The following is a 15,036-nucleotide window of genomic DNA, read 5'->3' on the forward strand; positions in this document are numbered from 1 at the left end:
AAGTTTTCTATTCTTTTTGCCATTCCTTCTCAAATTCCTTCCTTGCACTCTACCCCCACCTTTATTAATCACCAATTTCACACACCCACACTATCATTCTCTCAATTCTCTCCAAGTTTAGAGTTCTTCTTCTCCAATTCTCAATCAACACAAGGTATGAATCCTAACTAAATTTCTGAGTTTTGTTTTACTTCTTTCATGGATTTAAGCATGTTTTGGATGAATTGTTCGGTGAAAACTCTTATTTGACAATGGGGGATGATTGTGTACTTATTTGTGGATTTCCATGGTGATATTGTGTTTTGGTGATAGTTTGAAGCTTTGTGAATAGTGATTCCTTCTTGTTTATACTTGTTCATATGTTGCAATCATGTTCATAGCATTGTGAGGCTATTATTATTTCCATGAATTTCAATACTTGAGTATCCTATAGAGATTGTTGATATGTATTGATTTATTGTTGATACATCTCTGCATGGGGGATGAATCACGTTGGGGGATGGATTTGTGTTTCCTAGTTTGGATGTTTATGTTCTACATGTTTCCATGCTACCATCTAGGAAGTTTTGAACACCTAAGCTTGCACTTACATGTTGATTCTTTGGTATTGCTTATAAGAGTGCAAGTTTGGGGGAACCTTTGATTTCCCATTGTTGGTATACTTTTTAAGTGTTGTACTTTTCGTTTGTAGGAAAATGGGATCAAAGGGAAAGCCCGAGAATGCGAAGAACTATGGCATTAGCCTTGCCTCAGACGAGCAAAAGGCTATGTGGAAGAAGTTGTCGGCGCGAGAGACGGCGCCCTCGAGATACCCCTACGATTACACTCTCCAAACTTTGGGGATCGCGGAGGACTTTTGGGCGTTGTGTGACATTGGTGACGGGAATGGCCTTCGATACATGTTCGAGAGGAAGTGTCCGTATTTTAGGAAGTATACTCTTGAGTTCCTAAGTTCATTGAAGGTCACCAAGGACCGCCGGCAAAACATCCCGCTTAGCATCGATTTCCTCCTAGGCAACCGATGGCACTCGCTCACCATGGAGGATCTTTGCGGAATCTTCCATTGCTTCGACCCCAACCCCAAGACCGATAATGATAATGACTATGATGTGGTTTGGGGTGCGATGACGAATGAGCACGAGCACGCCGCGGGCTATACCAAGTCGTCTTCAATCCGCAACCCGGTGTTGAGGTACCTCCACCGAGATATGACCCAACTTATGTTTGCTAGGGTCGATGGGGGAAGTGTCTCTCAAACGGAGTTGAATGTGGTATGGTGCCTCCTCATCAAGAAGGGATTCGACTATGGTATCCTTTTTACTATCTATATGGACCGGATCATAAAGAAGGATGACAGCGTCATATGTTGTGGGGGTTTGATCAAGGCGATCGCCGAGCACTTAGAGGTTTCTTTTGTAGGTTTGACGGAAGATGGCGGTGAGCGCTTTATCACCTATGAGGTGCTCTTTTCGGTGGGGTTATTGAAGACCGACTATTGGGGTCAAAGATTTTTCCTACAAGTGGCGGGGGATCACTCCCCCGTTCCCATCCCGCAGTTAACGAAGGTCGATGTTTGGGCTAACCAAGTCAATTGGAAGCTCAACACCCCAGCGCACCGAAGAGCCATTGAGGCTAACCCTAATAACGGGGAGTTTAGGAAGAGGAATATACCGGCTCGCATCCCCATGATGGGGGACACTCGCACGCCCAAGAAAGTCAAGTGCCGCCAAGAAGAAGAAGAAGAGGAGGAAGTAGAGGGACAGCGCCGCCGGACTAAAGCAAACCGCCGGCGCGGGAGGCCGAACCCCGATGAGGAGTTTCAAAAAAACACCTCCGCCCAACTAGGAGATATCTACTCCTACATGCAAAACGTGTCCAACACTTGGGACACCCGGTGGGCGGAGCAACAAAGGGAGAACGCCTACAACCGCCAAGGATGGACGGCTCAAGGCGTTTGGCGCACGGTGGAGCAACAATTTTGGGAGCAACAAAGGCTTGAAGACGTGCATCGCCGTCGTGAGATTGAAGAGCTCCATCGGATGGCTACCAAGGCTCGACAAGAGCGCCAAACAATGAGTGGCGACATCGCCTATCTTATTGGTGCATTCGACGACCTCAACGCCAGTTTCCCTTCTCCTCCTCAAGATTGAAGAAGTCAAGTTCAATGACTTTAAATGAGCATTTGTACCATGTTTTTGGATACTTTGAGACAATTTATTTTCATGTTTTTGACAATTTTTCTTTTAATTCTAAGTATTTTTGGTTTTGGTTTAATTTTTGTGCGTTGAAAATCTTTCGCATGTTCTGACCTCTTCGTGGTGGCCGCCGCATGTGCTGCGGCGGTCCGCCACCTGCTCGCTGGAACGATCTGTTGCTGCGCGGCGACCGCCAGACATGCCGCGGCGGGCCGCCACCTGGGCGCAATTTCCAGCGCGAATTTTTCTAAATTTTTCGAATTTTTGCCCAGTCAAGCCTCGACGCGAAATTTTTCAAGGTACGTTTTTTTCAGTAGTTTACTCACGTCCCTACCAACTCTACAAACTTATTTTACACTTTGTTGTAAATAAGTTTGGGGGGATGAAGTGGTGGACCGTGAGTTTAAGTGTTTGTTTTAGGAAGTTTCTTTTTGTTTTACAGTTTTTGATTTTTTTTTTTTACTTTTTTTTTCAAAACCCCGTAGGTGAATTTTGTGTTCTAAAAATGTTTTCTTGAATCCATGTCGTGAACTTAACATGAAGAACTTAGAAACACGCATGCTTAAGGACACACTTTAGACCGACTTGCCAATGATAATACAATCCATCTATGTTTAAGTGTGGCTTAACGTCTTGATTTGATGGTTTGGTGAAAAGGTGCATAATTAGTGAATTGCTTGTTCACATTGAATCAAGCTTTATACCTTGTGAGGATTTGAGCCTAAATTTCATTTTTGTGTGATTTATCTCCATTCATGTATTTGTTTCTAGAACTTTCTCCTAGTCTTGCCTAAGTTTACATAGTGTTTAAGTTGATTTAGGAGGATGATTTACCATCTTTTCTTAGCCTACTTTTATCCAAAAAATTTCGACCCTCTCAAAAATTTTGAAATATTTTTCCCTTTGTAGCCAATTTTGAGCCTTTAAGCCTATTCTTTGGAAGCCAACATAATGGGGACAATTTCTTGGGTTAGTTAGTTTTTACTATCTTATTTTATAAAGGAATTGGAGAGATAAGGTGAAAGTATATAAAGTAGTGTGCTTAATGTAATGAAAGTACAAGTTGTGAAATTGAGAAAAATTCCAGATATGTGCTTGAGTTTAGAAAAGAAAGGAAAGGATGCGTATGAAAAAGTAAAAAATAAAATAAAAAGAAAAAGTGTGAAAGGTTGTGAAAAGAAAAAGAAAATCAAAGGATTGGAAAGTGAGTTGAAGGAGAAAAATAAATAAATGTTAAAAGTGTCTTGAGTTTAGAAAAGTGGAGTTATTTTTACTCTACTTGGGATATTTTTATTTTTAGTCACTTTTTAGCCAAATATTCCTCGCCTACCAAAGAGCCTACATTACAACCAAAGATAAAGACATTTTTGACTTTTGATGCTTAATCACATCTAGTAGAGGAGGGAATAGACTTTGAGCAAGCCTATGGTAAACTTTGCATGATGCATGATTTGAGTGCTTATATACACATTACCTTCATACACTTAGAGAGTGAGAGAACACTTCCCATCTTTGGAAGTTTGCCACATGTGAGGGCTTGAATTCAAGGTGTTCCACGAGTTAGTAATGAAAGTGCACTAATAAGTCTTGCTTGATTTGATTGCGTTAATGCATGCTTAATCTATTCTTTCATCTTTCGAGGCAATTATGACGTCTAGTCCTTGTGCAATCCGTGCGCCTATTTTTGTGTCTTTATTGTTTTGTTCGAGGACAAACAAAAATGTAAGTTTGGGGGAGTTGATACGCTCGGATTTTGCACTATTTTAAGGCCATTATTTGGTCCTTTTTTATGTCAAAGTCACTCTACACGTCCATTATTTGCATATTTTGTCTATTTTGGTATTTTGACGTGTTTTGTGAGAAACGTGCATAATTGAGCCGAAAAGGGAGCCAAAACGCAAAGTCTGGAAATCTGGAGTCAGACGGCGACCGGCGACCCCCGCGGATGTGTGCGGCGACCGCCGGCGCCCGGCGGGCATATCAATGCAGCGGTCCGCCTCGGAAAAATACGCTTGGAAGAGAAGTCTCGTCCGGAGACCGCCGGAAGTCGTGCGGCGTCCGCCGCCGAGGGAAAAGACTCTTTGGAGTCCAACGCGGCAACCGCCGGCCAAGGTGCGGCGGCCCGCCGGAGAAAGGCGGTGAATCCGAGAAGCCCTAGATTTGTGCCCAGATTTACCATGTTTTGGAGATCTTTTCCTTCTACAACAAGGATTGACTTTTCCCTATAAATAAGACCTCAAGCTTCATCAAATGAGAGAGCTTCTACTTGCAAAATACTTCATAGACATCAAGAGCTAGATTACTTCACTTGTGCAAGGAGTTGGAGAAGGATTTAAAGAACATCAAGAACGACAAGGATTCAACCTACGGGTTTTATTTGCTTTAGTTTTATGTTCAAATTGTTTTCCCTTCAATCTATGTTTTTAGCTTATTCAATTATGTGTAACTAAACTCATAGGATTCAAGGGATGTGTTAGTAACGACTTTGGTTACGCAAGTTATTTTTTCTATTTAATATCCGTTTTGTTTTTACTTTGTTTCTTCCCTAAGTAGTTCTGATGTTGCATGATGGAGTGACACAATCTTGTATGATTTAATATAACTTGCTTCATAAGTGTGACAGAGTTCTAGCGAGTTAGATCCACTTAGTAGACGCTACAGTTAGCTTCCCTTAAAACGGCACTGTTAATTGAGAGTGAGGACTTTTCAAGGGTCTTAGGAGCTTTTTGGAGTTACGTGTTAGGATTGACAACCCTAATGTTGTAATCAACGTTTGTATCGCATGAGCATAAGCTAGGTGACTCGTCCTTTCAAAGTATAAACTGTGCTAGGGTATTGTAGTTGGAATTTGTATAACCATAACTGTGAACGCACATCCCTGGGATTCCCTTATATCTATCGCTTATCTCCGTGTTTTATTTGCTTTTAGTTGTTTTATGCTTTTTATTGTTTCTAGTTTTCAAAAGTTTTCCAAAACCTACTTGTTTTTCCAGATAGTAATTGAGTCTTAGTAGAGGATAGAAACTTTGTGTTTGCCTTCCCCGTGTTCGATATCCGGTACTAACCTTTAGCTATACTATATATCCTCTGTATACTTGCAGGTTTACTTAGTGCTAATATAAAGTGCATCACAGATGTGTGTGGACCAATGTCAACCGAGGCAAGGTACGGTTTTTGATATTTCATCACGTTTATTGATGACTTCTCGAAAATTGGATACGTCTATTTGATGCGCTACAAGTCTGAAACTTTTGAAAAGTTCAAGGAGTTTAAGGCTTCCGTAGAGACGCTTCATGGCAAGAGTATCAAATGCCTGCGATCTGATCGCGGAGGCGAGTACCTAAGTGCCGAGTTTTTGGACTACTTATCAGAGTCGGGAATTCAATCCCAACTGACTGCGCCAGGGACAACCCAGCAGAATGGCGTAGCTGAAAGAAGAAATAGGACTTTGTTAAACATGGTTCGTTCGCTGATGAGTTATGAACGGTTACCAATTTCGTTTTGGGGACATGCCTTGCTATCTGCAAGTCATATATTAGACAATCTACCTTCTAAATCAGTTCCTACTTCCCCATATGAGTTGTGGACTGGGCGTAAGCCCAATCTAGAACATCTCAAAGTGTGGGGATGTCAGGCTTATATATTGGAAAATGATCCAACTAAGCTGGAACCTAGGACGGAGGTATGTGTGTTTATAGGTTACCCTAAAGGATCGAAAGCTTATGAATTCTATAGTCTCCGCGATAAGAAAGTAATTGTGAGCACCCATGCCATATTCTTAGAGGAAGACTCTGTAATGAATCATAAGTCCAACAGTGAGATATCTCTTGAAGAGCTAACTTCAGTCACAAGTTCCATTAACCAAGAACAGACACCTAGTGTAACAACAATTCCAGAAATTTCAACTAATACACCGAATGTTGTAGTGTCGCGTCGCAGTGGGAGGGTCTCTCATGAGCCCGAAAGATACATTGGTTTGACAGAGTGCATGGATCACTCCTCGGACAGCAATGTACTTGATCCCTGGAATCTTGTTGAGGCGCAGACAGATGTCGATCATTGCGAATGGGTGAAAGCAATGGATTCGGAACTACAATCAATGGTAGACAAAGACGTCTATGATTTGTCTATCCCACCCGAAGGTTGTACTGCCATTGGGAGCAAGTGGGTATACATACGTAAATGTGGACCCAATGGACGAGTTAAAGTCTTTAAGGCAAGACTAGTGGCTAAGGGGTATACCCAAAGGGAAGGCATCGACTACGATGAGACCTTCTCCCCAGTGGCCACGCTCAAATCAATATGTATTCTTTTGTCTATAGCAGCTTACATGGATTGGGAGGTATGGCAGATGGACGTTAAGACTGCGTTTTTAAACGGGAGTCTTGAGGAGACCATCTACATGGAACAACCCGAAGGCCATGTGGTAAAGGGAAATGAACAAATGGTTTGGAAGCTTAAGAAGGCCATTTATGGCCTCAAGCAAGCATCTAGATCATGGAACTAGTGTTTTGATCAAACTGTTCAAAAGTGTGAAAAGTTTGGATTCGGAAAGTGCCCTATTGAAAGCTGCGTGTATAAGAAGGTTAAAAAGGTAATGTTGTGTTCTTAGTTTTGTATTAGATGACATTCTTCTAATTGGAAACAATAAAAAGATGTTGTCATCAGTACGAACTTGGTTGTCCAGCCAGTTCGAGATGAAAGATATGGATGATGCGGGACACATTCTCGGTATCAAGGTTCTTCGGAACCGTGCAAAGAGAACGTTGTGCTTATCCCAAGAATCTTACATCGATACGGTACTTAGACGCTTTAGCATGCAAGATGCCAAGAAATGTTTCTTACCTTTTAGACATGGCATCCATTTATCTCAAGAGATGTGTCCAAAGACAACATCTGAGATAGCAGAGATGAGAAGGATACCATATGCCTCGGCTGTTGGTAGTCTCATGTATGCTATGCTTTGTACTAGACCTGATACCATATGCCTCGGCTGTTGGTAGTCTCATGTAAAGCAGAAATGCATTGCAGACTCTACCATGGAAGCCGAATATGTGGTTGCTTCAGAGGCTGCAAAAGAGGTTGTATGGCTTAAGAACTTTCTTGTGGACTTAGGTGTGGTTACGAATATGCCCAAGAGCATCACCATTTATTGTGACAATTTTGGTGTTGTGGCGAATTCGAGGGAACCACGGCCTCATAAAGGGAGCAAGCACATAGAGAGGAAGTATCATATCATTCGAGATATAGTGCAGAGATGAGACATACAAGTGGTCAAGATTGAGTCAGAAAACAATCTGGCAGATCCTTTCACGAAGGCATTAGCGGTCAAGCTGTTTGAGAGCCATGTTGAAGGAATGGGAGTTAGACTAATACAAGACCTCAATCCGCTTTCAGTATAAGTGAGAGAATTAGACGTTAGCACATTTTGTATACTCGAAAGTGTTTTGAGTATAAGTGGGAGATTGTTAGAGTTTGTATACTAGAAATCACGTTTCGAGTGATTGAATACTGTAAAACTCTTATTTTATTTCCTAAGGAATAAAACAGATTATTTTTGTCATAATGGTGTTATGTTTTACATTTAATGAGTGTTTATGCACGTTTAAATGTATAAGTTAACTTAACAAAGTCTAAGTCTTTGTTTTAGTAGACCGGTTGTGGGCGGCGTCCACTTTAATGTAACACAGCCAGTCCTAAATAAAAAATAAGAAGAATTTCACGACCTAGATAGAATTAGACTATCCATCGTGAAAGGTTGCACTGTCAGTCCGCATATTTCTAAGCCTTACTAAAATAAGATGACATTGGTGTGGTAAAGCACTGAACGGATCTAACAGCAAGACTTGTCCTTGGGCTATCTACTGAAAGGTGAGGTCTTGATAAATATTTGTTTCTTAATCAATATAGGTTAGCATTGAGCATACGGTATTGATTATGCATTACTTCTGTAGTGGCTGCTCGTAATTTTCCAATTAAAGATTATATTAAATTGTGGGTTCAATTTAATTAGTAAAAAGTGAATTGGATGAGCCCATATCCAAAACCTTCCATAGATCCCTGTCTGGGCTCAAAAGGAACTTAATATAAATAGGAGAATAAAAGAGACAGAAAGATAACACAAATCATTATTATTTTTCTCAAAATTTTCGCCCCCCCCCCCCCTATAGAGCTGGACGAATTTTTCCTATCCTCTTAGGAGTAGAATTTCTGTCTTCTTTATTTAAGTCCTAGTATTCCGGTGAGATCAGCCCACACTGATATTGGAGTACGGTTCGGGAACCAGAGAGAAGATTCGTGGTCTAGTATTCAAAGCGTCACGTGGAGAAGTCGCTAGCCATCATCAATTCTTTGGAGAATTAATTAGGTATTATTTCTGCTCCGTAGAAAAGCATGTTTTAGGTTTCAATATTCTTAAAGCATGATTAATTCAAGTTATGATAATCAACACGCGACTACGCTTCCACTGCCAGTTCCTTCACCTCATAGTCCTAAATCCTCTAGAAACCGATCCACTAATAGCATGAATAGAAATCAATGGATTATCATCATCATCAATAGGTTTATCAACTGCATTATCAGTTTTATTGTCTAGAGCTTCCCTATTGACAACATCATCTATTTCCAGAATGTATAACTGATTCCTAGCACACTTATGGCCTCTCTCACACTTCTCTTTGCAGCCATAGCACGAACTCTTTGCTTGTCGATCAGTCATTTCCTCCTCAGTCATAAGTCGCTTACTCTTGAAGGCAGGCATGATAGGGGTAGGCAACACGGTGGATTACCCGCATTAGTAGATGATAGCTTCGATTCCTAACCCCCCAAATTTGGGGCATAAACAACCGCACAACCTTTTCGACATAAGGCCGCAATCCATTTATGACATGACTAATAACATACGATTCAGATAGAAAAACATGACCCAAAAGTAACTCAAACTTATCTTGGTAATAAGAGAACGAACCCGTTTGTTTAAGAGATAGAAGCTTAGTCATTGGATTTTCGAGCAAGTGATCACCAAAACGCCCTTCCAAAGCTCGCATAAATAAAGACCAAGGAGTTTCCATCAGTTAATCCTGGTATTTGGACCAATTTTGGAACCATTGGAGAGCTCGACCTTCAAAATTAATGACCGCCGACCGCACCTTCGAATCATCAAGTGTCAGTTCGACGGAGAAGAAATGATCGTACCTTAGAAACCAGCCGGCCAAATCCTCTCCAGAGAAGATTGGAAACCCACCATAGATTTGCGTGTAGAGATATAAGGTGCTCTTGGTTGACCCCCTACCCACGCAACACTGTCGCCCGAAGCCAGCATCCGAGACATCAACTTATTCTATTGCATCTGCAAGGCAATGAACTCCTCGTGAAGTTCTTTCAACTGCAGATCACGCACCACCTCTGCACGATCACGGAGCTTATCCAGATCCTCCCTCCGACGATCAGTATCGATCAACTTAGCCGAGAGATCGGTCATAGTAGCGGCAAACATTGTCCCCCCTTTATTAAGGCTCATTTCGTGCATTGGTTATGGGGTTTGTGATTTCAATGAGCTAACACGCGTTTATAAGTTTAGGTGCGTAGAAAATCTGTCGGACCCAGGAAGCTGATACGAATTTACCAGGCAGATGGAATCAAAGGATAATCGAAGTGAAGTATGTCAATTCGAAACCTGACCTAGGAGATCACAACAGCGATGGTGGGAGTAGAATGAGAAGCGAAGAACATATTAAAGGATCTTTTGCGAAGGGAACAAGTGTAAAAGCAACAAAGAAAAGCACCCTAGGGATCCGAGCCTCAACGATAAAAGGAGACAACTATTTTGAAGAGAGGCAGCTTGTTCGGCCTTCCTTTTCGCGCGCGCTCTTCTTCCTCTTTAAAGAGTGTGTGTATCGTTGCGGCCTTCCTAATCAGGCCAGCCTATTTCTTCCTGTTTACCTGCAGAGTACGACTTAGTGGATCCAGTAAAATCTCAGGCTGATCAAGCTGAGTGGCGCCGACTCGAGTGAGAAGAAGGGAATAGCTGACTGGAGGGCGATCGAACAAAAACCTTAACACACTAATACTAACTAACTAGTATAGGGAAGTAACGATCGATCCCACATAAATGAGGCGTTGTGACATGTTTGTGTGATATGGCTTGGGGCTTGGCTGCTGCCACGCTTTACTTTGGAGGTGGGTTAAGTGTCTACTGGCTCTGGAAAGGAGAAAAACTAACTAAGCTGAACAACTAAAATACCCAACTGATCAACTCAAAAGACATTACTATAAAAAAAAAATACGCTCGGATTTTGCACTGTTTTAAGGCCATTATTTGGTACGTTTTTTATATTAAAATCACTCTACATGTCCATTATTTGCATATTTTATCTATTTTGATATTTTGCAGGTTTTGTGAGAAATGTGTATATTTGAGCCGAAAAAGAGAGTCAAAACGCAAAGTCTAGAATTCTGAAGTTCAGACGGCGACCGGCGACCGCCGCACGTTGTACGGCGACCGCCGGCGCCCAGCGGTCAGAGCTATGTAGCGGCCCGCCTCGGAAATTTACACTTGGGAAAGAGTCTCGCCCGGCGACCGCCGGAATTCATGCGGCGGTCCGCCGTCGAAGGAACAGAGACTCTGGAATGCAATGCGGCGACCGCTAGCCAAGGTGCGGCGGCCCGCTAGAGAAAGGCGGCGAATCCAATCAGACCTAGATCTGCTTCAAGATTTACCATATTTTGAAGATCTTTTCCTTCTACAATGAGGATTAACTTTTCCCTATAAATAGGACCTCAAGCTTCATCAAATTAGAGCTTCTTTTTGCAACATAAATTCCCAGAGATTAAAAGCTAGAGTACATCTTTGTGCAAGGAGTTGAAGAAGGATTTCAAGAGCATTAAGAACGACAAGGATTCAACCTACGGGTTTTATTTGCTTTAGTTTTATGTTCAAATTGTCTTCCATTCAATCTATGTGTTTAGCTTATTTCATTATGTGTAACTAAACTCATAGGATTCTAGAGATGTGTTAGTAACGACTTTGGTTATACAATTCTATTTTTCTATTTAATATCTGTTTTGTTTTTACTTTTACTTTGTTTCTTCCCTAAGTAATTCTGATGGTGCATGATTGAGTGACACAATCTTGCATGATTTAATATAACTTGCTTCATAACTGTGAGAGAGTTCTAGCGAGTTAGATCCACTTAGTAGACGCTACAGTTAGCTTCCCTTAAAACATCACTGTTATTTGAGAGTGAGGACTTTTCAAGGGTCTTAGGAGCTTTATGGAGTTACATGTTAGGATTGACAATCCTAATTTTGTAATCAATGTTTGCATCGCATGAGCATAAGCTAGGTGACTCGTCCTATCAAAGTAATAACTGTGCTAGGGTATTGTAGTTTAGAATTTGTATAACCATAACTGTGAACGCATATCCCTGGAATTCCCTTATCTCTATCGTTTATCTCTGTGTTTTAATTGCATCTAGTTGTTATTCGCTTTCTATTCTTTTCTGTTTTCAAAAGTTTTCAAAATCTTTCGGTTCTTCCAGATAGTGATTGAGTCTTAGTAGAAGATAAACAGTTTGTGTTTGTTTTCCCCATGTTCGATATCCGGTACTGACCTTTGGCTAAACTATTTCTATTATGTATACTTGCAGGTATTAATAGTGCTAAAAAATAGTGCATCAAAAGACAAACAGAATAAACGGGGTTGTCAGGCCCCTGCAGAAAGGAACGAAAAGTAAAATAACTTTAACAAAATCATCTTCCTCAACAGATCAGTGTAAAGGAAACAGAGCAACAACAGATCAGAAAAGCTGAAGAAGACGAAATGACTCAATTACAATGGAACGTATTAAAATGGCAAAATGACTCTATTACTATGGAACGGAGGGAGTACTTAAGAAAATAATATTATTTTGTTATTTATTTAAAATTTATAGTTTAGTTATTTTTTTAAGTTTAAGGTATTTTATATTTATTGATATTTATTTTACTAGTATATGATTATTTTATGAATAAAATATAGTGAAATACTCAATTACAAGAAATTTTTTTGATGGAAGGCATTTGATCCCACGGTCCACGACCTCGCAAATATGTTTATTTTGCTGATATTACAAAATGCAAGTTTTGAATATAATAACATAAATATCATTGAGAGTTGCGTAGTATTTTCAGTCTCATACTACATTTTTTTGGCTGAAGAGAAATAGGTATAGTGATGTTCTCTACATTTTTCTTTTTTGATTTTATTTTTTTATTTATTATAATTATTTATTAGTACTATCATATTTTTAAAATAATTACAAAAAAGTGTGTCTAACGTGGGACGAAGTATTAAATAATGTAACATAAAGCAATATTTATTAGGCTCTTCATTTATTGCATGAGTAATTGTCCACTAAACGAAATAACGGTAGATAATATTTGTGACATTCAATGCCACTTTTATAACTAGCCACCCATAACCTATTAATTTTGGAGTGATGTTAAATGGCCATAATGTGGCTGGCCACACACCTAAAAACTAAATAAAAAATTAGTGTAATTAATGCTAATTCAACAAAATTAATTCACCTCAAAAACAGCAAACATAATTGGGACAATTGTACCCTTTTAGTCGGGGAGATATCTTTTCATATATATAACGCACTTGTGTAGTTGCATTCTTTAAATATTTTTAATTATTATAGTTCATAAATACATCGGTTTTATATTATTAATTTATTTATTAACCATTTTATAGTTTGATTCCATAGAAGTAAATAGTATGATTGTATCGCAATATAATTTATTACTAATGATTAAAAATAAGAATATGTTAAAATCTATTAATGATAAACTAATGCCTTTTAATCTATTAATTTTTTATATTTGAGTGATTGTGGACTTAAACTTATCTTAAGTTCAAATGAAAATTTAAATTTGATCTTGTGTTTATGTAATTAAATAATTTGGGATTTCGGTCGTTATTAGATACTCCTACAATATAACTTCGATTTAGTTGAATAATTGAAATTTTTAATTTATGTATTAAATTTAATTGAATGATTGAGTAATTCAATTTATCTCAAATTCAATTACTGGTTCAATTGATTTCAAATTCAGCTAAAGACATTGAAGATTTCAATTCATCTTTGATTCAGTTTAGGAATTATAGATTTCAGTTAATCTCTAAATTCAGTTTAGTATTTAATTATTCAATTAATTTAGAATTAAATCAAATTTCTATTTTTTTTAAAAAAAATCTATTTCCAGTTGATACATCTAAACTTCAATTGATTGTAAAATTAGTTGAATACTATTTATTAAAAAAATACTATTACATTATTTTTATAGCTATTTTTATTCAATAATAATTGGAAATTATAACAATGTACGTATATAATATTACAAACTATAGCTATTTTTTTCTTATTTGTAATTACACTTACTGAACTATTCATCAATTTAATTTATTAATTAAGTATAATATTCGTTTGCCACCATTTAAACATTGAGATGGTTGGTTGCAATTGAATTATTTAGAATTACGTTTACAACATCTTCACGATTAAAAATTTTGAATTTTGCATATAGGCAATGTAATTAACAACTACCATCAATCCATGTATGCCCAAGAACAAAGTAGTGATTCAAAATACTGTACAAGTCCCTTAAAACAAAATTTGATGATGATATTATGTTTTTTTTTTAAATTTAATAAAAAAATGATGTGGCAATTATATAGTTTATTAAGTTAATTTAAATTATTGTGAGGTTATAATTATTTAGAATAAAATAATTAAACATAGAATAAACCCTTAAATTATACTCCATAAAATATGTAGTTAAGTAGTAGTATTTGTTTTGAAACAAATTAAAGTTATTAATTAATTTGATACATACAAGTACTATAATTTAATAATCATTGTTTTATAAGTAATTCAACCATCATCATCGGCTAGCAGCTCATTTTTTAAAAGTACTAAGCTTATACTCCATGTTAACAATTATAATATTAATTGCTATTATTATTAGATTATATCACACCTTATAATTGGAAAAATATATTACTTGTATAAAATATTATGTATAATTAATGTTATATTTTGATATTGTCATTTAAGTATTTTTTAAATATATTAGTATAGGGGGTGCATTAAAATGATAACACCTCTTAAAGTAACACTATACCACCATTCCTAGTCAATCATTTGAACACGTGAACGAATAATCAGCTACCATGTGGCAATCATAAAAAATGCCTAAGGGTAAATTTTCTCGGTCAGCAATATCCAATACGCTACACAACAATTTACAATAATTTTTTCTTGACCAGCAATATCCAATACGCTAGACAACAACCTATAGATTGATGTCTAGCGTTTATAATATTATTGACTACGTGGTGTCACAATGTCACTTTAAGAGGTGTTGTCATTTTAACACAAACCTATTAGTATATTATAGGCTATACATTAATATACTAATGCAATAGGGAAGGATTTTGATTTTTCTAAGAGAGTGGGAGATATGAGTAATTTCATGTTTTTTTCAATACAATTACTCTATTTTAAATTTTACTTTATATTTTTTGTAATAAAATTTAAGTTGGAACTAATAGTTATGCCGTGTTTAAATTTTGTACACGCTACTATAGTATTCAAAACCATAAATAGTACTATATTGATGTATGAAATTATATTCAAAACCATCAATATGAAATTATATTGATGTATGAAATTTATATCATAAAAAGTAGGTTTTTAATAAAATTGATAATATTAAAATATAATATGATAATATATAGTATCACAACTTATAAATTACTATTGACTTAAACTTTAGTATCGTATAATATATACAG

The sequence above is a fragment of the Salvia hispanica genome, chromosome 1 (assembly GCF_023119035.1).
Source record: "Salvia hispanica cultivar TCC Black 2014 chromosome 1, UniMelb_Shisp_WGS_1.0, whole genome shotgun sequence".
NCBI classification, from domain to species: Eukaryota; Viridiplantae; Streptophyta; class Magnoliopsida; order Lamiales; family Lamiaceae; genus Salvia; species Salvia hispanica.